General features: G+C 41.5%; 1 protein-coding gene across 2 annotated transcripts in view; it reads left to right on the top strand.

Annotated features, from left to right (window-relative positions):
• The window catches only part of TIAM2 (T-cell lymphoma invasion and metastasis 2), a 174,263-nt gene that overhangs the window by 18,102 nt on the left and 129,775 nt on the right, over positions 1-26,386 (top strand). For both annotated transcript variants that reach the window (XM_010581864.1, XM_010581863.1), the window contains exon 2: positions 14,388-14,545. The gene's annotated coding sequence lies outside the window, so the exon portion shown is untranslated. The remainder of the gene's footprint in view (positions 1-14,387; positions 14,546-26,386) is intronic.

Below are 26,386 nucleotides of genomic sequence, written 5' to 3'. Positions count from 1 at the left end.
AGTCCATCATCCTTCAGCAAGTGAATGTTGACACTCTCTGCCTGTCCACATGGTAACACTGCTTTTTCTGATGCATCCTTTTATATTTTTAATTATAATAGTGGCTTTAGCTGAATGAAACTATTGGTTCTTCCAGTGAGCCCAGTATATACCCAGCGTTAAGTATGTGACTACTTCCAGTGATTTAGATGGTAGCAGGCTTGTGCCTAGGATTATGTCCATGTACACTAGCCTCTCTGGTTTAAAGCTTGTGTGACAGAAGAATATCAGCTTGTTATCCAGTTTAGCAGTCTCATTTGGTTTTATACTTTGCAAAAAGAAACACGTTTCACTTAGAGTGTTTTGTTGTTCTTGTGGTTGTTGATTGGTTTATTTTTACTTTTGCAGGCAAGTAAGTATTGTAATTGGAGTAGATAACTTCTTTGCTTTCGGTTTCCCAGAAACATATTAAACATTAATCTCCCTAAGCTGTTAATCTATTCCATTAAGCTTTCCTGATGCATCCTTTCTTTTCTTGATTGTGGATGTATTTTTTGATATTTGTTGTTAAGGCTGCGTGCAGTTTTAGGATTCTTTGAAACCACCAAGATAGTGGCTTTCTTTTGTATTAAAGCCCATTTTGCAAATGGTTGGAATGGGGTCTGGTACAAACCTCCTCATTATTTTTTCGGGTTTTTAACAGGTTTATATTATACTATATATTTACCTTTTTCTGAAATGCAAAACCTTAGAGGAGGCAAATTTCTGAATTCTGATACATGCTCTTAATGCTTCATAAATGGCAATAAAGACGGGTTGTGAGGCGTATGTGGCATGATCATGTCAACGAGGCTGGCTTTTTTGTTGTTTTGTTTTGGGGGTTTTCATTAGTGCTTCCTCAAGTGGAATTCTGCAAGTTACATCTCAGAATTTAGTCTAAACTTGTCAAGTAACAAAGTAATCTGTTCAGAAGTAGCTTGCCAATCAAGGTATACTAGATGGAGTATTTTAATAGTTAGAATTGATTAAATGTTGAAATCATCCTAGGAATAAAAGATCGATACTAGGATGCAGAATTTTCAAGATGTTTCTGAAAGTAAGTGGTGAAGTAGCCTAGCAGTAGTAGTGGTACTAGATGGGTCACAGGTTGTGGCAGTTTGTTCAAGCTCTGCAGACCAGAAAGTGCTGTCATTTTACATATGTGCAAGCTGAGATGCAGAAAGTTAAATATAAGCTGGTCATGGCACTGTCAGCAAACATAAATGACTTAATACTACCATGATTAGCCAAATGCAGGGTAATTAGCTGGTAAATGCACATTGATTATTTTCTTCATTTTCAACTCCCTCAGTTCTAGTTTGTGTGTGTCAGGACACTGTCATGGGCAGAGGCTGAAGACCTGCCTGGTGCATGAAGCTGGTCCTTCAGATAAGACAAAAAATGCTTTAAAGGAAAAGTGGGAAGAATTTTGACCAGGTGTTTGTTGTTGTTTAATAGAAGGAGAGAAATGTCTCAGAATAAGTCACTGTAGCCAGTCATCCCTGATTGTTGAGTTTCTTAATAGCTGTGACATTGCAGCATGTTGTGCTCTGTCTGCAGACCAGTAACCTGAACTTCATGGGACCTGCAATAAGCAAAGCTGTGAAAGAGTAGTATAACTCATGTGCTGATCGCACTTTTCATCCCTGTTGTTTCAGAGAATTAATTGTGTTCTGGTGCTCCTTTCCTGGCCCTGTTCACTCTTTGGCTGTTAAGTATTTGATGCAATAGAAGCCTATGTTTATGCTAGCAAGTCTGCGATGTCTTCTCAGCACAGCATGTTACGTTTTCTTGCCTTGGGAGTATTACAAGCTGGCTGAATGTAGATAAACTAGGAAGGCTGGCAATCTGAAGCCATCATCTGATCTTTCTTTGATGTCAAGAAATTTCTGTGGCTAAAAGAATCAAATCAAAATTTTCCATGTCTTCTCATAAAGGTTCAAGAAAATGACAAACTTTTTTCCTACCGTCTCCACCCACGTTTTATATGTATATGTGCAGTGTCTGTGTAAACTTCTCTGTGCCTCTCATAGAAGTCACTGACTTCTGGAGTACAACTTCTGCAGAGTAGTTCATGGACTTCAGGATTTTGTTTTGTGTGTTGTTTTTTTTTAAATGATTATATGAATCCTTTTGTTTTTTTCTCCCCATTGCCAATGAGATTTTAGGAAGTATTCTGTCCCCTGATAATCCCATCAGTTTTAAGTGGTTTCCAAAAGACCCCTGGGGACTTTTTCTGCATCTCCTCTCTTTTATGCCCTATTGGCCATTGATACTTCATTCCTTGGGGAGAAAAAAAAAAAAGGTAGTCCATGGGTGTGCCACCTGGTTCATTGGGCAGTTTATCAGACCATTAAGGTAACTCATAATGGTGTTGACAACACTGTGTGAAAAAAACAGTGAAGTGGGGGGGACTGGGGCTTGGGTCTAACTTCAAAATAAAGTGGATTTCATTACCAGGTCTGATACATCTTATGCAGATGCTATAACTTGCTTTGTGGGGAAGGGATCATATAAAGTAGTTTTTCTCTGCTGTTACAGTTGATGTAGAGCTCGTTAAAATCGATAGAAGTCTTTCCATCAGTCTCAGTGAGTGATGCCTGCAATCTTCTTGTAATGCACAACTAGGTAAATGCTGCTTATTTTTCTGTTGCTATTGCATAGAGATTATTGAACAATCAGAGCTAAGATAAAAATGCTGAACAGCAGTAGCAGCAGTCCCGTGCCAATGCCCTGGTGCTTCCACCATGGATCAGCCCAGGGGACGTGCAGAAGGAGTGACCGGTGCTTGTGTCGGGCTGACAGGCTTCACCCAGCCCTCAGCCCCCTCCTTGTCCTCCTCCTGGCTGCTCTCCTGGTGCACCAGATGTGCTCGCTGCCAGCAGCAAGTTTGTTAGTCAGGGGCTGGAATGCGTGGGATGAGCAGGGAACGGTAAAGTATAAAGGGAATTTAGGAATTGAGCGGGGCTGGGACCTCTCAGATTTACATTAATTTATGCGCTACTGCAATATACATACCAAGCATAAATGCACACTGTGTTTAAAAGGGATTAAATGGTTAACTTCAAAATTCCTTGTGTGCTGAGCACAGTCTAGATGGTTTATAGCTGTAAGCATGCAAAAGGTTTACTTACAAAATTGATTTATACGTTCATTTATGATCTTGAATATTGAGAACAGGCAAGGGATTAGCAGTGTTGCCTGAGCTGCACTAGCACATTTTTCACCTTATATGGAAAATTGCCTGTCACTTATCAAGCAGGGTCAAATTTGCTGTTATTGTCACATTCCTTAAAGTTGGAAGAAATCACATTTCTCTGACTAAAGAGTCAACTCGTAAGCTTATAGTTGTGTAGTTTGAATACTGTTTTTTCATCCAGGAATTGTTGGGATGGGCAGCACTTCTTCAGAAAACTAGCAGTGTGCAAATTTTCACTGCCGTGTTGCGGAGTTCATTCCTCAGCTCGGGTGGAAAAACTTAGATGCTTGCAAGGGAAAACATGTTTCTGTTTGGAGTCATCTGGAGTTCCTCCTGAGTGGCTCTTCTGGTCCTGAAGAACGCAACAGGAAGGAAGGTCTTGGGCAACAAAAGGGAAAGACCTGCAAATTGTGCACCCGTGGTATTTAAGGGGGGAGACTTCACTGCTTTGTGTTGTCTTTATTCCTGCTATGGTGGCTGGTGTTTGAATCAGCCTTTTCTTGGACTTGTTTAGACAGTGACTGACAGCTGTTGGCTGTGAAGTCATCTACCTGCTGTGGAAATAGCTACGTCACAAGTTCATCATCTGAGTGTGAGGTTAAATAAGTGGAAAATACGGAAGTGGAGACAAATCGCTTGTTTAGTCACTGATATCTCACATTAGAGAAGCCAGACAAAAGACTGAAAAAATACTGGAAAGATTAAGAAGGTGATGATTATAAAATTCCCTTTTGTGATAGCACAGCATAGAAGTGCCAGTGAAGGCTACGTTCGCTGAAATACTTGAATTTGGAAGGTGGGAGGTCAGTATCAGGTTTGACTTAACTAAGTCTTTCAAATTAAAAAAAGAAATGCTTTCTGTCTGAAGTATTTCTGGGATTGTGGCATTCAACAGAGCAGTAAGTCTCACCTACTGCTGCTTCTTGTTTTTGGGGTATGTAGACCATTCTGAATTTTTAGACCGTGTGTTCCACCACTCTTGTGACTTGACTTTGTATTGTGATTGTAGAGATTTTTCTATGGTACTACTTGGGAAATGAAATACTTTAAAATGGTAGTGATTAGGTGCAATGATTAGAAAACCTGGCCTGAAATTGCTGTTGCTGATTTCACTTTCATGCAGATCCAGAAGAGTTAACTGGGAAAATGATACTCAGGTTTTTCATGCTCCATAAAGGCAATGTTGGCTGTATTTTTTTGAATAATAAGACGTAAGGAAGAATTCATGAGCCTAGGAACATTTGAAGCCAACAGAAACAAAAGGGTAGTTTATATGGCTAAAAACTTTGAAAAACCAACATTTGAAACATCTAGCCAAGTGGTTGCAATGAAGTATCTATGCAAGTTTGAGGGGGTAGGGCAAAAGATACGGACTTTTATTTCCTGTTTGCTTGTTTGTGGTTTTCCCATTCTTCCTCTTTTATGGCTCACTAGAAAAGAACCAGATTTCTTATCGTGTATGGATATAAAAGATCTTAAACTACATATACTTATTTTTAGGACTCCACCCTTGGGCTTTGGATTTTGTGAACAGCTATTTCAGTAAATTTACATCTATATGGGGAAACTGGCAAATTGAATACTGTGCAAATCCACGTTTTAAAAAAAGCAATTGCTATTATAGAAGGTAAATGATATCATAAGAAAGCCAAGTAAAAAAGATTGCATTTTTGTTTGCTACTAAGGGAATGATCAATGCTTCCTGCTGGCTTTTGCACCCTGCAATTGGAGATTCTGGCATGCAAATGGTTTAAATAATGCTAGGTTTTGTGACTGGTTGGCGCTGTATAATACTGGGACTGGGGTGACTTAAATATACAGAGTGTGGGCCAATCCCAAAGTCCTTTCTCAGGCAGAACACCCACTGAAATCATATTTAAGTGTCGTCAGTGAAAGCTTTGCCAAAGAAATCACTATGGATTTGACCCCAAAGTTATTACTACTAAATTTCGTATGTAAGCCTTTCATTATTGTGTTTTTTAAGAACGGAGTACTCGAATGAATCCTGGAATTCATTATAATGTTAAGTTTTTACCAGGGTACCGGCCTCTTAAACTACATTTCCATTGGAAAAAAAATTTCTTCCTCCTTGTTTTTTTTTTTCTTTTTTTTGTTGTTGCTCAAAAAGAGGTAGGAAAGATATTCTGTGGCTCAGATTTGTTTTACCCCAGGCAATCCATCTACTGAGGTGCCTAAATGAGGAGCTTGGTCTTCCAGCCTCTCCATGTGCACAGTGGAGAGGGTCATATCCAGAGGGGGTTTTGCTCAATGTTGTCTTCTGGCTGTGACTCTTCTACCCACCTACCCCTTTAGCCCCAGGGGTGATGTAGGGTGCACTGATTTAGGAACCCAGGGGAATGTAGTTGGTAGGTGAAGGACCTGCTGTGATTTGTGATATAAGCTGTACATAATTTATTTCAAAATTCCTTTTTGGGAGTTAGTGGGTTGATTGGTCTTTTTCTTTCCTTCTTTTCTCCAGGCACGATGGGGATTGGCGATAGAGCTGTGTCCTTTAGTATAGAAAATCCTGTGTTGCAGCAGGACCCTTACGAGGTCTCTAGTCTCTCTTGTTCTCTTGCATGCTTTGTGTCTCTGGCTTTGGTCCCTTCCTGCAGGCTGCAGTTTCATGTCAGGTCTCGTGAAGTGTTTTGTGAGTCGTGATGCGGATGAACGGATTCTATGATCCACAAAACCTTCAGACCAGATGTCTGCGGTGCCTGACTGCTTGTGGCAGGACTGGCTGAACCAGGTAGTCCCTTCCTGGCCTTGGATCCTAAGAGAGGGATTTTCAGCACAGAAATCTGTAGGTTTCATATTTCATATTGCTAAAACTGTGGTAATCCTACCTTCCCTGTTTAAAATATTGAAGCAACAGAAAGGGTGGGCCATTAGTGTTTTAAAGCTGATTTAATATTCCTTTACATTTCCAATTGCATATACAATATTATATATAAAATATGGTAGATAACGGTGGTGGGAGTACCTTTAAGCATGCCTCCTGTACTCTAACGTCATATTTTCACCTGTGTTTAGTTCTTGCCAGCCTTCAGTCATACAAAAAATTTCCACAGGGTTTTTTCTGCTTCAGGCAGGAACCTCTTAGAAAGGTTTGTTTTCAACAGAAGAACTCCAACTGTTTTTAAAAGAATGCATGACAGAAAATTAGAGAGGTTTGTCAACTTTATTTAGCCAGCTGTTCCTTCAAAGAGTTGTTATACCTTCAGGGAGTAGAGGGGGGAGTTGGGGTGCTTTTTGCAGCCCCATGGAAATTAACCCAGATTTGCCAACTGACCAGAGTTGGTGAAAATTGTTGTCTGCACATGCTTGCAAGAGCAGGCTGGGGGCTTGCTGATAAAATCTTTGAATACACCCACTTTACAGAACATGCTTCAACCCCACCAGCCTCTGTCTGGGCCTGGGGTGAGGAATATGATGGGTGGTATCAGGCACCCGGCTGGGTAGCTCCATGGTTCCTGCTGCCTCTGCTTTGTTGGAGGAAAAGGTATCTGGGTGTTTAATAGTCTTCCAAATTCAATAAAGCTTTATGCCAAGGCATACTTGAGACAATAATTGAAAAGCAGTTGAAATCACTACTGTGTTACTAGTCATCATTCATGCAGTTAATTTCTGATGAAGCTGGGAGTAGAACTTATACTTTAGTCCATATACCATGCTCAGGAGTGCCTAGGATGAGAGGCATGATGCCCGAAGTTTGGGAACAAGGTTTGAAAAATAATTTTCTGTCTTTGACCTTTCTTTCTCCCAGATTGCAGGGAGGGTCTAGGTACTGCCAGGTTTTAGGATTTTACTGATATGTCAGCATTTCTCCAATCAGAGTCTAAAAGCTTCATGTAGTCTAGGTTCCCGCCTCCCATGTTCCTCTTGTTCTTTCACATTTATGAAGGCATTGATAACTCTTGCTTCTCCCTATCTTAAGCCCTTTAAAAATACTCAGCTTGCTCAGAAGGCACAAAATGCTCCTCCTAGTGGGAAGTGCTTTAGATCTTTGCTTTCTTGATTGTGATCCCTGAAAGGCACCAGGAGACTTTCTAGATGGGAGAGTTTATATTTGGGCAGGTGAGGTGGAAAGGGAGAGGCAAGCAATTGGTAGCCTCTAGTGTTGGCGAAGTTAGTGGGCTAAGAAATAGCTCAGAATTGCAACAAATAGGTAATTGCTTGCTGAGTATAAATGACTAGGTTGTTTTTACAATCTTTCTGCTAATCTGTTGTGCTAACCATGATGAAGAATGATGTTTAGTCGCCCTTCAGATTTGCATTCACATTTCACAGCCAAAGGTGAATGTTACCATGGATGTCCTAGCAACCTGCAGCAGTCACAATACACCATTTAGCATTTGCAGCCTGTTCAGGCTATTAGGATATTCTGTAAGGATTGTTCCTTAGCACTAAGACTGCCCGTCTCAAAGCATGCTCCCACCAACAAAAATGCCACTAATTAAAACTTGTGTGAGTGGAAATGTTATCATCAGCATCAGCTTTATGCTCTTAATTTGGAAAAAACCCAGAACTGTAGAATAGCTTTTTTTTCTTTTTTTGGTCCTGAACAGTAGCACTGTTTGTGGGTCTTTCCAGGGGTATTCAGCCTGAGCTCTGACAGAGAATAATGTTGCTGTTGCTTTAAGCCCATAGTGTTGCTTTATATAGATATGGCCTGGTTTATAGTGTTGCTTTAAATACACAATAAGAGAGTTCATCTCCATTTCAGAAAAGGTTTATGACTGATCTCTGCCTGGCTAGGGATGTTTATTTTCTTAAGTTGCTTCACTGCAAAAATGTTTTGAAATTGAGAGTCCCAAGCTGGTGATGGGGCCTCGCTTGTGCTCTCTGCAGATCTAATCCCTTCAGAACTAGAAAGCTGTGGTTTTATGATGGACCTCACATAGATCAGGCTAAATTCTGGTATTTCTGTGTCCCTTTCCCATCGGTCACACTCTTTTTTTAAGTCTGCATCTTTGAACTGACCTGTGGGTGTTGGTAAGACCATCAGAAGCCTCAGTAAGATTTAGTTATCGGTCCCAGTCCTTTGCAATAACATAGGCTTGTTTTCTTTTCTCTATAACTTGCTGCTGATGAAATAACCTTGAAATAAACAATTTTAGAAAAAACCTTTCCACCAGCAGGCATAATAGCAACAGAGAAGGGATTCACAATGGATTGATTCTGGCATGCTGATGCAGGATCAGCTTTCTCGCTTGACTTCTGCTGATGCCACGTATTGATTATGTATTAAGTTGACAGAGGCCAATGCAAGAAACTTTTCTAACCATATACCAGGAGTTCTGTGGGGCTGTGGTGTGTCCTACGTGGTAGCTTGTGCTTTGAATGTGAATAAATAATGCCAGGTATGGGAAGAAGCATACACAGGACCAGAGATGATATGAAGCATGTAATTTAGAATGCGGAAGAGAAAGCTCTGCTCCTCCCTCCCTGCCCTGCCTAGCCTGGCTGTCCAGCCTGCCCCATGTCCACCCTCCTAATGTCATTTTCTGGTGACCAGGAGACGGATTGGGTGGCTTCTGTACCCAGAGCCGAGTCACCAACTCTATCTGCCACCTTGCAGGAGACCTTCCTGGACCAAGGGAGATGGAGCAGGAGGGTTATTTGCTTGAAATCACCTGGGGATCAGCCATTCATTCATTCTGTCCCTAGACCTGTGGGAAGGAGAAGCCCCATCCCCCTTGATCACAGGGCAGTGGGCAAGGAGAAGGTTATGCCGTGGGGATGCTTTCTATTCATGTGTAGAGACCAGGAGGGGATTTTCACGGAAAGAGAAAAGCTAGCCAGCCCTCCTTGCTGTTCAGAGCATCAGCAGACAGAACTGTGACCCTAAGGGCAGGTGAAACACGAGCTTTAGCAGACTAAGGGCCCTGTGAGTTGTGCACAGATACAATCAGGGAACGCTTACCCATTTTTCAGGGGTAAAAGACTCATGATCAGACTAGGGTGTAGGCCAGCCTGCGGCTGGAGAAACTTTGATGAGAGCCTAAGAAAGAGTGAGGAAACCTTTTAAATAAGGTTTTCTCTTTGATCGTCTTCCTAGTTGGGACACTGAAACCACTCACTGGCTGGGAGTATACCTGGTTTCACTTGTGGTATATACATAATGCTGTGTACATTCCTGTCAAGTATCAGTGTCGTCCCTCATTGCTTGCCTGAGCCAACTAATTCATGACTGCAGTTCTTTGGCAGGGCTTTGCAAATGCGTATTGAACCTCCAGCCTGCATTTGTTTATTTTGTAAAAACGCAATAATTCAAAAAAATGAAATAGATGGCTATGAAATCCAAGGCAAGAATACGTAAGACTTCCTAAAGAAGAAAGTAAAATAAAAAATAACTCAGAAGTTCAACGCAGAAAGCTTGGGGTTGTTGTTGTTGTTGTGTGGTGGGTGTTTGCTTTTTTTTTTTTAAGTTGAGTAAAGAGGAAAGCAGTTTAGTGCAGACCTAATTAATGTGCATTTCTCTGGGGTGGAGTGATCTCTGTTCAGTCACACCTTCTCCAGAGTAACTCAAGTGGATTAATCAATGATCATCTTTCTAATTAAACTGCTCAGTAGAGAGTTAGAGGCTTTAGATGATGATAGTTAGTTTTCTGTAGAATCAGTGAATTAAAAGTAAGTAATGTTAACAAGATGTTCCTTTTTCTCATGGGATCAGTCAAAGGTTAGGGAAAAGGTCAGCACTTTTGTTCATGTGCTGCCTCTGAAATGTAAATCATGAACAAAAAAAAAATTACTTTCAAGTGCTGTTAGAAATCTATTCTGAAACTGGCAAGAAAGGCAGGGAAAGAAATGCCTTGGATCATCCCAGACACATGTACCCGCTTGGCTCAGTTTTACATCTGACAGAGCAGTTAGGGTAGATCCTGAAACTCTGCTCGGGAATGTGAAGTTTCCTGAAACAAACACCCAGGCACAGGGAAGTGAAGTCCAGCTTTCCTTGTCCGGACAGCTTCTGCCTTCGGGCAGAGCTGCACGCTGTGGCGCAGGCCTGCCTTTGCGGGCTGGCCCGTCGGATGCACTCGGGAAATGGTCCCATCCTGCGGACCTGAGGGTTTAGTGCCCGTGAGCAGAGCTGGCGCTCAGTGTGTCACTGGGCAGCCTCGACTCCCAAGAGTTGTGCTGCTGCTTATACTGTATATATGCTGAATGTGTGTGTCCAGGACGATGGCACATTTTGAGTTGTTCGATGGGGCTGAAAAAGTTGTGGGTTCCCCCCGTGAGCAGAAGCAGCTTTCCATGGTATTACATCTGATCTGCAGACTATTCCTAAGTTTCTCCATGGGAAAGGGGAGGGGCAGAAATCCAAGAAAAATCACATGCAGCAAACTGATGGACTGTTGCAGAAAGCTACAACAGCTACCGAAGGCATTTCTCTGGTTGTTGTTTGAACATAGATGGCACAGAAGAAGTTAAAAATCTCTCTCTGGTCTGATGATTGAGAGGTCAAGGTCTGGATGTATATACTGTGCCTAACTATCCGGGAGAGCTGTTTGCAGGGCTCTTTATAGGAGGGCACTGTGCTGTTGTTAGTTTGGCTACAAGCAGATAACCCTTCAGGGGAGCCCCTTGTTCAAGTGTCACCTCTCTCCTTCCTTCTTGCCAGACCCATTTGAGGTTTGGTAGCATGTCATAGATTCCTTTCGACATAGGAGATGTACTACAGCTGGAACGAATGGAGGTGTTTGTAGAGTTGTGTTCCTGAATTGCTCATTACCTGGTGGTCATATGCTGGCTTTAGCCAGGGTCTACAGTTTGTACTGAAGATGTCTGGCAACCTAACAAAAAAAACCCCTCACCCCAAACAGTTGGTGTTTGCTCTCTGCTCATGCAGGTAGCACCTGCCCTGAGTTTCTACAGCCCTTCCCAGATCGTGACTGAGGGACTACATCTGTGACTTGAATGTTGCTATTGAGTGTATAATGTAATTCACTCACTTCACAACAGAGCTGGAAGGGCCCATAGTATCTTTGTATTCATATCTTTACTTCACTGCCATACCAGCTAGCCATTTGCTGGTGTTTATTTTTGTGTACCCCCCTATTCAGCAGCAAAATGAAAGTGTGAGTACAATATTAATGACAAACTGAAGTTCTGGTACCATAGCACTTTACTGTCTAATCTGTTCTATTAAGACATTCACAGCTATGCCTACCTGTCTGTCCTTGACTAAATGGCAGAGCCTACGGTGTTGTATTTGCCATGTTTAGTGCATGGGATTTTGTCATTGCTAGTATACAGGAGGCTAGAATCTCAATCTGGGATGCATGAGTTTGTGACTTGCTTTAGTATAGCAGTTCTTTGCCTTTTAATTACTACTTTCTTTTCTTTACCCTTCTCCCTTTTTTTTTTTGATGCATGAAAGATTATTTCAGATTGATTCTTTCAGAAGTGCTTTGCTCTTGGTAGAAGATTGATGAGAATCCTTGGTATTAAAAGACTTTTTTTAGGAAAGGGGAAAGAGGAGTGTTGCAAGATCACTGGTGTAAGGTGCCAGTTTCCTCCTAGCCTGCTATAAAAAGATACTTGAATGCATAAAGCTCTGTATGTCCACAGCAACATCCTACCCTTTATTTGGAGGCTTATAGGTTTTCTTTCTGTTAAACCTTATTATACAGGGAAACGGGTATCGCAGAGCTGGCAGAGCATTGCTGGGAAGTTTGCGTTCACCGTGGCAAACTTCCTTCAACATTTGATGGACTGTTTGCAGGGGAGCATCATGACCTCTCTGAGAGGTAGCTTGCTGGGAGTGCTGGAAGCACTTCAGAAAATCTGGCCCTCTTCCCTGGCCAGGAAGTTTTCTTCAAACAGAGCAGGATATCGTTCTTAATAAGTCTCCGAGTAAGACCTGACTGGTAGGGAGTTCTTGTATTACTTTGCCATAAATTGGTTCTTTTATATCAAAAGTAGTACACCATCTGCCTGCTATAAATGTTGTGCTCTCATTTCTGCCCGTTCTTGTCCAGATTGAAATATTTTAGCTGTACACTTACAAATCTGGGATGACTGAGTGTTAGTACCATGAGGTCACCACGGCTGTAATTAGCTAACAGCCAGCTGCACTTCCCCTATAGTTATGGGCCAGCAAAAATCCAGGGGAGTCAGGTTTGCCCATGAGGGCAGAGTTTAACTCTACATTGTTGAAATTACATGTATATACTGACACAGATCTTGCATTTAGCATCATACTAGGTCTCACTCCATGTCTATCAAAGCATCAGTAAAGAAGCCCCGTCTGTGAAGAGCTGGAAATGTGGTTCCAGCAGGAAAGGGAAAATGCCTGAGCAGCTCTCTGCAGTGAGCTGGAACATGGGAAGAAAAAGGGCTCTTCTCAGTTCAGGGATTGTGCAATCCAGCGGGTGAGAGCAAGCTACTGTCCAGTTTTTTTGAGTCTTAGTTGCTGGTGGTTGGGAACTGGGTACCATGGCGAAGGAAATGCTGTGTCTCTTTGAGGAGCGAATCCGTGCTGTGCCACTGTGTAGGAAAAGTAAGTATGACAAAAAAATACACATCAGGCACGGTAGCAGCGCTGTGAACTTTGTGACAGAAGGCACCTGTGACACATGGGTCACGGCAGTGTTATCTGAACGCCATCATCGTGGCACTCGCTGCCCTGCCCTGCAGCGCTTGGCTCTGTCTCTTACAGCGATGATGAGGAGGGTTTTGGTGATCTGTGCTCTAAATGTTCTGTGTAGATAGATATATACCCTTCCCCAGCAGCAAAGCAAGTCTCTATTTTGTATTTAGAACATTATAAGTGGTTTTATAGTAACAACTAAGAAAAATATTACTTACGCCTTATTACTCATGTTTCCTCTTGGGTGTAACTTGCAGCCTGATACTGCTCTTTACTTTGCTGGCCCATTGTTAATTTGTCCCTTTTGTATGGTGGTTTTGCAGCTTGTGTTATTTGCTATTTTGTCTGCATTTTATTTTAATGGGGCAGCCTTTGTTTTCGGTGAAGTCAGTTTGGGACTTCGCTCTAATTCCACTGAGTAATCTTACAAAAAGAAAACTTCGAGTACTATGTTGCCCTATTTGTATGCTTGACAGCTTTAGATGGAGGAGTAACCCCTAGTTTCTATTTTACATGTTTACATGTAACATTTTAGTTGAGAACCTGTTTTGTTGTATACTGACTCCCATCACCAGGCTTTTCAGTAAGATCTGCCTTTTGAAGCACGAGTACAATAAAATTCTTGTGTTCATTTTAATTCCATGGTATGTCAGTTTAACTGTTGTAGAAATAAGGAAATTTTTATGACAAGGTGCTGTGTGCCGTGAAGAAGCTGTTGAAAATCAGCTGTGCCAATTTAAACATCACAGAAAATATTGTAATACAGTCTGACACTTTGTAGCATGAAAACGACAGACTTTGTAGAGCACAAAGTTCTCCTTGCCAGCTTTTGGGAGCTCAGTTAGACACCATCTTCTGTGTATTCGCATTGAACAAGAAGAGCAGCTATGTCTTCTGCCTTACCGTTTGCAGGTGGTGTGGGCAGAAGAGCAGCTGGTTACTCCCTGTCGATCTGCTCAAAAGCAGTGGCTGGCTTTTCAGAGCCTGGCTCGGCTGCTGCAAGGAAACTTCCATGGGAGACCTTTGTAGCTGATGGGTGGCTATTTTGCAGAGGTCCTGGCTGGGATTTGATAGCCTGTCTGGGCCTGGGATGCGAGAAGCTTTAACATATGGGAATGGGCCTGGAAGTGCTCTTGCATGGAACGCAGTCCTGTTGTGGTGCAGGCACTGTTCACGGTTGGTGCCACTGCTGTAGAAAAGGGACTGTGATGGTGCTGGCTCATTTCAAGCTGCCTTTCCTGGTTGTGTGTTTCCTAGATAGAAACTTGGACAGCTTAAGAAAAACTCCTCTTGAGGCATGTGTTTGTAATGCATTGCATTACCGGTTTCTAACTTCACTTTGTATATAGAGAGAAGTTTTTAGCTGCCGCATGTGAGCGGTCCGCGCAGAATGCTTAAGTGAGGTATGAATTGAGTGGAGATGTTTCTAGCTGGTTTTTTTGCATGCGAGTTGTTGGCTTTGCATGGGAGAGGTTAATGACTTAGTTGGCACTGGTTCAGAACAAAACTTATTTCTAATGTATCCTGGGATACATGTGTTAACAAAACAGTTGTTTTGTTGGTTTTTTTTTTCAGATTGCCAGTGCTACGAAAATAGAGACTTCCAGCAAAAAAGTCTTCAGCTTGTGAAGCGGCAAGGGCAGTGTTGAGAATATATGCTACCCACCCTCAGTGCTTTCACCCCAGGATGCAGAAGGAAACAAGGCATGTGAAGAGCAAATAAATTATGCAAGGTTTGTTTGCTTTTATTTTGTAGGTTTGTTTATTTCTGAATGTAGAAATTGGTTTATGAAACAGTTATAGGCCAAGGTCCAGGAACAACCAGCTTTAAATTCGCTTTAGTCCCTGGTTCTTAACGTATCATATTGGCTGGGTGCCTTTGAGGTTTTAGAGTCAACCAGTAGTGAACACCAGGACTGGGGGAAACGTAGGCTATCTGAATTGTTTCTCTTGAGGCATTCATCCAACTCTTAATGCCTCTGACTTCAAAATAGTTGTATTTACAAAACTTCAGTCCAGACAAGCATCCAAATCTGTAAATAGCATAGATGCAGTTTTCTATACTTAACTTAAGGAGGGAGAGGGAGGGGTTTAGGCTTTTTCCTGCCCAGCTATTAAGAGTGTTATGATGTGGTAGATGTCTGTCTATCAAAGGAGAGGGAATGGATGAGCAGTTTCTGGTGTAGACTGCATTGTTCCAGAATTAGACAGAAAATTACTAGCAAAGAGATGCCTTACTCCTGATGTCTCACTGTCCCCAAAGGACAGAGCGGTGTTAAAGTTTAATTCTGGCGATCATCAGATGTCTTTCTGCTGTAGTCACAAAACTTATGCATGGCATAAGAGAGAGGCAGACACTTTGGTTGAGGGTTTGAAAGACCTGGTACCACTGAGCTTATGGGAGGGCAGGTTTCCTCCACCCCCTGTAGTTTTTTCATGTGAAGTAAAGGGGTTGGTTTGGAGATTTTAAAAGACTTAATCATGATGTTTCATAAAAGGGTGATGAGAGTGTTTATTCAGCTTTTTATTATTTTTTAATTGCTTCATCATTGTTTGCTGTTACTAATTGAAGAAATCCCACATTGTTGTCAATACTGTGCTGCCTGCTACACCATGTGTGCTATTAGTTAACATAAAATCCAGACGCATTTGGGCTTTGTAGCAGGAATCCACTGTGCGCAACCCTGACAAAGCCACCTTTTAGGAAGTTTAGGCCTATGGGCTGTTCTGCACATCACAAAGTCCTAGGGAGCAGGGTTGGACCTCAACTCATCCAGTTCATCCTCATTCCCCAGGAGTTTGTCTGATGTGATCTTAAACACATCCACTGGCCACGGCTGCAGTTTCAGAGGGATTCGGTCTCATCCCGTGCTAGGACAGGGTTGCTTTTCTTGCCTGACAAAATACTTTGGGGCAAAATTGTGCTGAATAAACAAGGGAACTCTCCAAGTTGCAGGTTTTTTTCCTGACTGACACACACCGGACAGGTGAATCTTAGAGTGGATTGTTATATGATATTCAAACAGTTAAAAAATATTTTCAGTTTCCTTTGTAACTTACTCATCTTTTTAAAAATCAGTACATAATGGAGCATTGCTACATTTTGTAATGACTTTATAGAGTTCTGCCACTTGAAAGGAACTTAGGGTGCCAATGCCACAGAAGTAAATATGCACAAGCTCTGCAGACATTTGCTGTTGTTTGGTTAGCAGAGTATTTGGCCCACTTTTCTAAAACAGGCAGGTTATTTTTAATGCTACTTTAGACATTCAGGATATATTGTAAAAGGAAAATGGATTTGCAGGAGTGATCAGCGTTATGTTGAACGCAATTACAACAGTCTAGAAGCTCTTCTGAATTTTGGCGCTTTTCCTCCTCAAAAAGGTTAAGTAATACAAACAACCCCCAAATAGTCAGCTTAACTGATTTTGATAAAAGGACAGCTGTGATGCTGTGCCATTGTGATGGATACAACTAGACTTACTGTTCCAGCATGTTGTGCCATGCTCTATTGCCTCAGGTTAAAAGTATCACTGAGATTTTATGCACTGCAGCACTCGTAAAAAGTCTTAATTTGTCATGTTAGTCGATCTGTTGGGGGCTTGGGTTTTTTGTATTTGTTTGATCTGTATTGGTAAAAGGAAGTATTGGACCTGATTCTAAAACTTAATGAGACTAACGTCTGTTGGGACGTTGGCACCCACAACCATCAGAGCCTTCTGGTGGTTTTTGCCATGTTTCAGTGCTGTGGGGTAGATGCACAATTTATTGCCTTGCAAGTTTTTCAGCTTTTTAGTAGTCAGTATGTTTTGTTTCATTTTGATTGTGATCACCTGCAGCTTTCCAAAAAGCAGTGAAAACCCCGAGCGAGTTTGTCAGTGGCAGAAGGTGAATTTGAGAACCATGTGAAGACATGGAAGAGAAAATTATGGCATACGGATTCCTAATGATAAACATACCAAGAGCATGCTAAAATTATAAAGCAGTGAGGTGCATTAAAGCATTAATTTGCATTTTGGCTTAGGCGTAGCTGCATTTTTGGACTATCCCTTTAATTCTGCTCTTTCAATTACCTGCTGACCGGTTCCTGGGGTGGAAGCAGCAGGAGCTGGGCCTGCAGCCGTTCCCTGACGTAGTGGTTTCTATCAGGCAGAGTAATGGGACTCTTAAGGTTACCTTGAAACCTGGGGTCTCCTGCTGTAGACCAGCAGACTCACTTGAACAGGAATCTAATTAAAAAGTCCAAGATATTGAATAAAGCTCACAAGTGCCATCTGTTCGGTTTTACAACCTGAAATCGCTTGGTGAATCTCAGTAACAAGTTTGAGTGTTCCTGCATTTATGTTGCAGCTGAATTTTGTTACAGCAGCCGGCCTGTACAGGCAGAGCTGCGCAGACTCTGTTAGTGCTAATAACAGCTTGGACTTCATTAAGTATTCCAGGAAAGTATGTTCTGGAGATAGAGGTGGTTTAAAACTTAATCTCATGAGGAAGGCATTGATGCCCTTCAGGCCCTGTGCTGATTTACCAGCTTAGAGTGTGCTTGGGAAGGGGCAGCACATGCTGGGCACTAGGAAGGTGCCTGGCAAGGCGCAATTCCTTGGGCTCTGCAGGATCGAGCCCTTCCTGGCTGGCTGGGGTTCCCGCTGGATGGAGGCACGTGGATCGTTCCCTTTGTAGGGCAGTGGGCTCTGGTTCCCCAGGTCTGAGGGCTCCTGGTTCTTGCGACCGAAGAACCTGCTCGCTGCGCGTTGCACGTGGGCTTCGAAGTGTCGCTCTGCCTTTGGGCACCCCTCGGAAGACATGACCGTGGACGCCCATGCTACGCGCTGACTCTCAAGTTGCTCTGGAGAGTGATTTGTTGTGCACGCGCGAGGTGTAGAAAACCCGAGTTAGGAAGACAAGCTGGCTAGTGTGAGATACAGGCATGCTGAAGGTGGTAAGTGTGAAGTACCTATTCGTATGTGTTCACGTGGGATCTTCAGTGGTGGTATAGCCTGAGGAAGACAGACACCTGATTTTTCAGAGGAGCCGCTTTTGAAGCAAAGCTGATGTATAATTGAGATAAGGAGGTCACTGTGTGCTTACTTTAATAGCTGTTTAATTGTGGTCCGGCATTGCTGGCATATGCAGTAAGAATGTGAACTCAGATATTCGATTAAGATAGGATCGTAACTCCACCTGTAGACTCTTGCAACAAATTGTTCCTAGGTTAAAGTAATTAAAAACAAGGCTTGGTTCTTTATCTCCTTTACAAGTGAAAGTCTTAGTCATGTGGTTGATTGGATGAGAAAATGCCAAACAGAAGTTTGTAGACCCTGAGGGGAAAAAAGCCCAAATTTGTGATAGAATGATCAGGAAGCTAATCAAATGTGAGGAGAAGAATACACACCAGTGCATTCAGGTAAACCGTGGAACAGAGCAATCTTTAAAACTCTTTCAATAACACATAGTGTTGGTACCAACAGTGTACATTCAAACTTCATGTGAAACAAGGTAGGGACGTGGTAGAAAGAAGCTTTGTGGCTATTTGGGCAATCCACTGTGACTGATGTTCAGCCGTAGTGTACAAGAGGAAAAGTGCAAAAAAAGGCTGAGGAAGCAGAAAAAAACATGGGTCTACTGAGGGAAGCCTTGTGGCCTGCTGTTTAACCTCTGTATTCAGGAAACAATTTTTTCTTGACAGGCAACAGTGGATAAACTCAGTAAAACTGAGTTACTGATTTTCTAAAAAACCAATCTGGTGTATTCATTTTTTGCAGTGTAACCTAGAAGGAATATGTAAGGCCCTAAAGACTTCAAGTTGAGATAATGTTCCTATTGTCAAAGCTGGCTAGCTGTTGTTACTGCCTACCCTTATTTTCTAGTCGTACTTTAATTTCCCTGATGCCTTGGTGTTCTCTGTCACAGTCTTGTCCTCCACTGCCCCAGAGCTCAACTGCACCGGCAGCAGGGATCGTCAGCCTTACTAAAGACGACACCGAAAAGTTAGGCATGCCTGACAAAAAATTTAATGACGCTACCCCTCCAGCCACAGGGCAGCTCTCCCTGTTACGTATATCCAGTTTGACACTTGTATAAGCTGGCACTGCTGGCAGGATGCTGGGATGAAAGGAGCAAAGTGGCACCTTTCCCCCATGGAGCTGGTGGGGTGTGCAATGGGAAGGGGAACACAACTTCCCAGGGGAGTTCGGGGTGCTGACCCTCGGCCCTGCTGGGATAGCTGCCTGCGTGCCCACTCTTGCCCTGTGGCCAGCGAGTTGTAGCTCGTCTGTCGTGCTGGAGAGCTCGCCCCCTTTCGCTGTAACGCGAGGTGGCAGGGAGGTGGTGTGTGTAGGTAACGCAGCTGGTACGCAGTAAGCATCACCCCAGGTTTTTCCTGGTCTGTATGGCCGGGCCTTGAGCAGAAACGGTGGTGCTCTGTGTGTAAGCACAGAAGCAGAAGGAGCATTTGTGTTTATATTCCTCCGAGAGGCACTTCAGCTGGGCTGGCTGTCAGTTGGGGTAGATCACTGTTCTCCCACCTGAGCCTTACCGCTGTTGTCAACAGGCTACGGACATCCCCGCTCGAGGGTCTGATGGCTGCTGCTTTTTGTCTGCTCAGAGATGAGCTCGACTGCTGAGGGTGAGCTCTAATTTCTGCTCCCTCTTTCCAATGTCCTGTGAAACTTTACAGTGCAATCTACTGGTATATCGTCTTCTATCCTGATATGTCAGAGAGGTCTCTCTTTTTTTTTCTTTCTTAAAATTATGTACATCAAATATTCCCTACATTCTTCAGCTGAATTTGCATATGGAGCTAATCTCTTAAAAACCACGTTACACTTTCATATTGGAGAATGGCATGTTTCAAAATCATTGACTGTGTAATGCAGGATAATGTTAAATAGGATAGCAAAACAATCTTGGAAATAGAAGATCCAGAAAAGGAAAGAATGGGTAGTGGATATTGAGTATCCTCACTTCAAAACAGAGTTAATGTTTTTTGTTCACGTGCTCATGCTTTGCACAGCCTTTGATGTCTTATAAAAGCATTGCAGGCAACATTAGAAAGAAATTTGTGGGGGATTTTTTCTCTCTGAAGGACAACATTTAAGAAAATGTTGCCTCTTTGTATTTGCTGTTACAAGCAAACTTAGTGCTTAGTCCAGTCCAAATAGTGCATACATTTGCATGACCTGAAATTTTAATTACTGTTCTGTCTGACCTGTTGTTGGCATTTAAAAAAAATAAAATTATTGATGGAACTGAACAGGTGTGCTAAATTTGAGATTTTTATAAACATAATTAAAAATATCTTTTTTTTTTAAAAAGTAAGACAACATAATGTATAATAATTCAATAGTTCCGGAGTTCAGTGCACTTCCCGGTAGCAACACTGATCTGGTAGAAGTTCCTACAATGCTGCGGAATTTAGTTTCCAGGTGGCTGGGCCAGTAAATGTAGCCCCAGCTCATTCATTAAGGTGTTGCATGAAAGCTCCGCTTTTCATGTACTGATACAGTTGCTGTTTAGGTTGCCCAGAAGTGGGTAGTTTGTGTGTGAGTAACAGCTGTTGTTGAGTCCAGTATCTTATGAAAGACATTTGGCTGTTAGGTATACTTCTGCCTTTGGAGCTACCAAGCCATTTGATTTCCAGAAATGTTCTTCCTTTGAAGTCTCTGCAGTATATCTGAAGAGGTGACAATATAATTGCAAAACTCCCTTTCATTTGGGACCGGAGCGGAATTTGAATGGAAACCAAATGGTGCCACCCACTTTCCTGCATCGCTGATAAGGGATCTTGCACACTGATTGCTGAGGAACTTCCTTCTAACCTTAAAAAACCAAACCAAAACAAAAAAAACCCAAACCCCCTCAGTTTTAGGTAGTGCAGTGCTCTGGATTGACTCACTGCAAAACTGTTTTAATGTGGCGGATCTTTTCCCGCACTATTAAAACGCGACTGGTGTAAGAGCTGCTGTGTTGTGTTTTGCTGGGCATGAAACAGTGGAAAGGGCAGGGCATGGTCCAAATCTGTACGGCAGGGACTGATAAATCAAGGACCTAAGCATTGAACCTTCAGCTTGTTGGCATATCAGATGGAGGGACAGAAATTGCGTGGAAGATCGAAAGCATCAGAAGTGGTGATTAAAGCAATCTTATTTATTGTTTTAGTTTTATATTTCAAAGCTTTCTCTTTACCCTTTTCTGCTTTATGAGTTGGCACAATGGATGAAATTCTGTCACTATTGAAGTTAACGGGAAGTTTGCCATCAGCTTTAATGGGACCAAGATTTCACCCATGGTGTTTTAAGATGGTTTGAGTGTTTATACAGCATGTGTGTATTTTATGATTCCTTGGTTTGTAGGTCATAGTGAAAGTGTTAGGTATCTTTTTCAGTTACCTGAAGAAAATTATACTTATTTTTACAGTGGGAAGTTTCACCTAGTTACAGCAAATTTTGTGCTGATTTTCTCAAAGCTTCCTTTGTTTTTGTCTATAGGAAAAGGCGTTTTTACTGGCAGACTAACTTTCACCTAAGACAAAAATTAACAGTATCTTTTGACTTTTAAGCTAAACAGTAGTAAAACTAGTCTTAAATTTCTTTGCTGCTTAGCTGACATGCTTTAGGTATTTCACCAGCTATGTGACCTCAATGTACTTAATGGTAAAATTGCACATGAAATCTTTTGAGGAAAGGACTTCTGTCTCAAAAAAAAAAAAAAGTGTCAGGGAATGACATGGTTGTTCTCCTGATTGGTGTCTTAAAATGGCCCTGCTAGTTCCTTTAGTGGTTGAGGAAAAAAAATTGAAAGAAATAATTACATTTAAAGTGTGTGTCAGTGTAATATTCTTGTGTTGACCTCTGTGTTTTCAAATTCATATAGAATACTTCTGCTCTTTTTTCCTAGGAAATAATAGTATAAAGATGTCTCATATTGATTCTTAGACACTGATGACCATTGATTCTGGGACACTGTCAGATGCATTTTTTTAAATACATTGTATACAGATCTGCATATGTAGCTTTCATATGTTTAAATTTCTATTAAAAGGCTGTACAAAGGGTGAGTGGGAATAGTAGAATATTGAGCAATAATGAGATAGTAGGCTGAGATTTCTTCATTTTCTGGCTGTTTTTAACTGGTAGAATTTATGTAAATGAAAAGCAGTTCTCTATACTGTACATTCAGTTAAACCCTCATGAACTATGTCCTAGCATTCCTTAATGAAATCCATGTTAAAATGTTATTGAGTTCATCTGGCTTCCAGGATGTGGTCTTCTGTTGCACGTTGGCAAAGCTGACTGAAACACGATTATTTCTTTGCATCTCTTGATATCTTGCTGTAACCTGAATTAAGTGCTCTTGAGGGCAGGGACTGAGTTTTTACTCCATCTGCTACCTGACGCAGTAGGAGCTTGTGGGAAGGGAACGGATGCTTTTGAATGTTAGAGCAGAATAGCATGTGCTAACGGGATGGTATCTGAATGGAACTGGGTGTAGTTCATAGAATCATAGAATGATCGGATGGTTTGGGTTGGAAGGGACCTTTAAGGGTCATATAGTCCAACCCCCCTGCAATGAGCAACTAGATCAGGCTGCTCAGAGCCCCCTCCAGCCTGACCTTGAATGTTTCCAGGGATGGGGCATCTACCACCTCTCTGGGCAACCTGTTCCTGTGTTTCACCAGCATCATTGTAAGAAATTTCTTCCTTATATCTAGTCTGAATCTACTGTCCTTTAGTTTAAAACATTACCCCTTGTCCTGTTGCTACATGCCCTACTAAGAAGTCCATTCCCATCTTTCTTAAAAGCCCCCTTTCATGAGGGAGACAGACGAGAAGACAGGAAAGATCTGGCATGAGGCTTACTGTGACTTTTTTCCATGTGGCCTTCTTTTCCCCAGCCATTACTTGAGCATTCACCACACATTAATCTTTGGTTTTCTTGTTTTCACAGCCGCTGCAGGTTCCCCCCATCTGTCCATAGCCACCATAGATGAACCATGACAGTACTGAACAATAAACCCAATAAAGCCTATTTCCAGGTGACAAATAACTAACTATTCTATAGCTTGTTGCCTTGTTCATCCTTTTCTCCTCTCAGGACCCAGAAACCATGCTGGGAGAGGGAAGCATTTTTGGTGCTTGTTCATTCCTTGCGTCAGCAGCATCTGGGTTGTTTCAGGAGCTCAGCAGATTGCTGTGCTAGAGCTTAGGAAATGATTGTAAGATGTCTGTGTTGGTTTATTTCCTGTGTGTCATTTCCTGTGATATTTCTACAGAATAGCCCTTTTTGTCACACAGGCATAAATCACCTGTGCTATAAATGCTGCCATAGAAAATGGAGCAATACGTTACACACGCGCACATGCAATGAGACTGTAGTGCTGTCTACTAATGCTATTAAATATACTTAATAGAGTGGTAGCCTTCTGGAAAATCAAGAGTGAATTCCTGTGGGAGTAACAAAATAACAAATTTATGGATATTTGTGTCTCATTTTGTGATAAGTCTAAATGTATTTCTGTCTTCTGAAATGCTTTTGGAACAAGCTGAATTTTTAGCTAATATACATATCCTCCAGCTTTTACAGGCTGTAATTTCTTTACTGTTGTCTTTTTTTCTGCCCAGAATATTTTTCATTTCTTCTTAAAATAATGTGAATTTAGATCAAAGTATTAGCAAATAGCACAGGATTGGCTGTATACCCAGAATCTCAAAATCGGTATTTATCCAGACTATATATAGCTGATTGATTAAAGTGGTTTCAGGTTTTGTGCAAGTCAAGAAGCTATTTATGTGTGTTGGAATAAAAGCCATAGTGTTGAACAAAGTTTTGATTATTCACAGAAGTTGGAAATGAAAAGATAGTTGATTTCCAAAGTTTTTGTAGTATCAGTAAAGGAAGATTTATAATAAAATCTAGGAGATGAAGGGTGGGTTTCCTAAGTTCTTTGGACTTAATGGGGAAAAACACAGAGAATGAAGTTGACGTTTGACTGTTTTTAAAAATTAATATATTGCAAGGCCAGAAGTGATCACTGATCATCTAGGTTGATTTCCTGAATAACACAGATTGCGTGACCAAAATTCTTTTCTTTCTAAAGAAACAGTAGTTCACATATTTTTGTTTTTTAAAAAAGAAAATAGGCCACAATCCTTGATAGACTGCTTCATAATTACTGTATTTCTGTGATTCCCTCCAAACCTGGCTTTGCCTCGGCTGCTGCTGGTCACTGCTGGAGACTGGTTCTCCTAAGTGGACCTGTGAGCCTGACCTACCATGTCCCCTTCCAGGTTCTTGCAGCATGTGATGAAATAAGCAATATATGGTGCTTTACCAGCTGCTGCTTTTCTGCATGTGTTTTGACAGACAAGGCACAAAGAGCAATCCTTTCCTGCTGAATTAAGTGTGCAGCCTATAGGAAAAGATGCAGCAATAGAGCTTGGCATAGCTGAGCCCCATCCATCCTTTGGCCACCATTCTGCCCAGAGAAGCCCTCTTGTCCATGTGCCCATCTCTCTTCTCCCTGTCTTTCCCCCTTTTTCCCCCCGCCCTTGACTGGGGATAATGATACCACTTCAGCACAGCACTTCTGGATTTGTAAATGTAAAGCCCTGTTCATTATGATAATACACCCTGTGTAATTGTTTGAACATGCTTTGCCAGGCAGTAGCAGGTGGCATGCAGCAGTAAACAGCCTAATTTTTTAACTAGTTATGATAGCGGAAAATTGTAATAATTTCCCTAGACAAAGTCTTGGCATCACTGAACACTGTGGGGATTTTACCATCAATAAGATCTGGGTCAATATTCATCCACTGCTGTTTTTTTCTTTCTCCCCTTGCCCTTGGCAACTCTGAGGAAGATTTGCCCTACTGGGACAGAGCTGGCAATCTGATTGTATTGCTGAGTGTTGCCTCTTGCAACAAACAGTTAGGGTCATTAACAGTCCTGGTCAGAACCATGCCATTAGTTAAAATGTGAAATTTTAAAACCAAGGTTTTATAACTGAAAGGATTTGGAAACCTGAGTTTCAGAGTCACTGCTTCTGTCTAGACTGTGGAAAGAAAAGAGCAAGTGTTACACTGTGAAGTGGTAGCTTAGTTTTGGGCTAAAAATTAACAAAATATTCTGTATGTCATACAGAAAACTGACTTTGTCATGAACATCAGTTTTCATTAGAAAAAAATAAATAAATGCAGAACTGTACTGTCAGCTAGTGGATGCTTTTTTCCAAACACTTCTGCAAAGAGTGTATGGAAAATTTATACGCTGATTTTTTCCAAAATGTAGTCTAAATTTGAAAAGGCTATTTTAAAGCAAATACAGTATTAAAAAGTTTCAAAGCCATTAGTTGTAAGCTGTGTGTTATTTATTTGGAAATGATTGCTTTTGCCTATTTCCTGTAAAAATGGATCCAACCTGCTGACACTTGCAACAACCATTTTTTGTTTTGGCACAGTCAGTTACTGGAGGCTCTTAGCACCATTGTAAGGGATAATACGTCATTTCCCTCCCACGTTGCCTTTTTTGCTAATTTGTCTCTGTATGTAACCTTCCTAAAGTAGTGTGGTCTTAAATGTCCTTATACTTAGAAAACTTTCCCTGATGTCTGTACAAATGTTTCCTCGCTGAAAATCAAGCTGATTTATTTCTCATCTATTCTTGATGATGCTGGCCAACAGCTGATCCCAAATCTCTTTATAACAGCCTTTTATATACTGAAAGAATTTTCTGCTTTTTTGTTCTCTGTTCTAAAGAGGTTTGTCCTTACCTTTTCTTCAAATTGCCTATGGCTTTCTGTTAAATAAGTGAACAAAGTAGTTCTCTAAAAGTTCCAACAATATTGATGAAAGAATTATTATCTTTAATAATCTGAATAAATCAAAGAATATTTTATTTGTGTTTAAAAAATTGCTGACTCGTACTGTTTTGTGCCTATGTCTTTTTAGTTGTAGTGTAATTCCTACTACTTTCATGCACACCTTAAAAGATATACTAAAAGAAAAAAAACCAAAACCAACAACACAAAATGATGATTTGCATGAAGAGAAGAAACGTAAGCTAACTTCCATTTATTTAAGGAAACTGTTTGAGCTACTCTCAAAGCTTAACTTTTTTTTATTGCCTGTTGTCATTGTGATGTTTTATTCTGTGATTTGTGGGGCGTGCTTTTCAGCCAAATGGAGAAATGCAGACTTCATTTTGGTTCTTGATTGCACCGGTGTGCAAGGTACAGGACGGAGCTGTTGTTTTGCTGGTAAAGATTAAGAATGTGTCACATGTTCGGAGGAGTTTATCGCCTAAATTCAGCAACGTAATGTGCAAATACACTGTTGGGATATTGCTGGCTAAAGAAAGGGAGATGGTAGATGGATATAATTACAAAATGTTAGGAAGCGTTTATTTGTTTAATTGGATGATGGGGCTTGTGTTTCCGTACCTGACTTCTACAAATCAAATCTTCCTCCTTGCACCTTTGAGGAGAGCTGGGCTCTCGGACCTTGTGCTACTGTAGAGTTCTGACATGAAGATGTATTGAGACGTTTTCGGTGAGATAATGGAGCATTTGGAGACGGGCT

The sequence above is a fragment of the Haliaeetus leucocephalus genome, unplaced genomic scaffold (genome assembly GCF_000737465.1).
Source record: "Haliaeetus leucocephalus isolate CR32 unplaced genomic scaffold, Haliaeetus_leucocephalus-4.0 Scaffold819, whole genome shotgun sequence".
Lineage (NCBI taxonomy): Eukaryota > Metazoa > Chordata > Aves > Accipitriformes > Accipitridae > Haliaeetus > Haliaeetus leucocephalus.
Note: the sequence above shows the minus strand (reverse complement) of the source record. Positions and strands in the feature narration are given on the sequence as shown.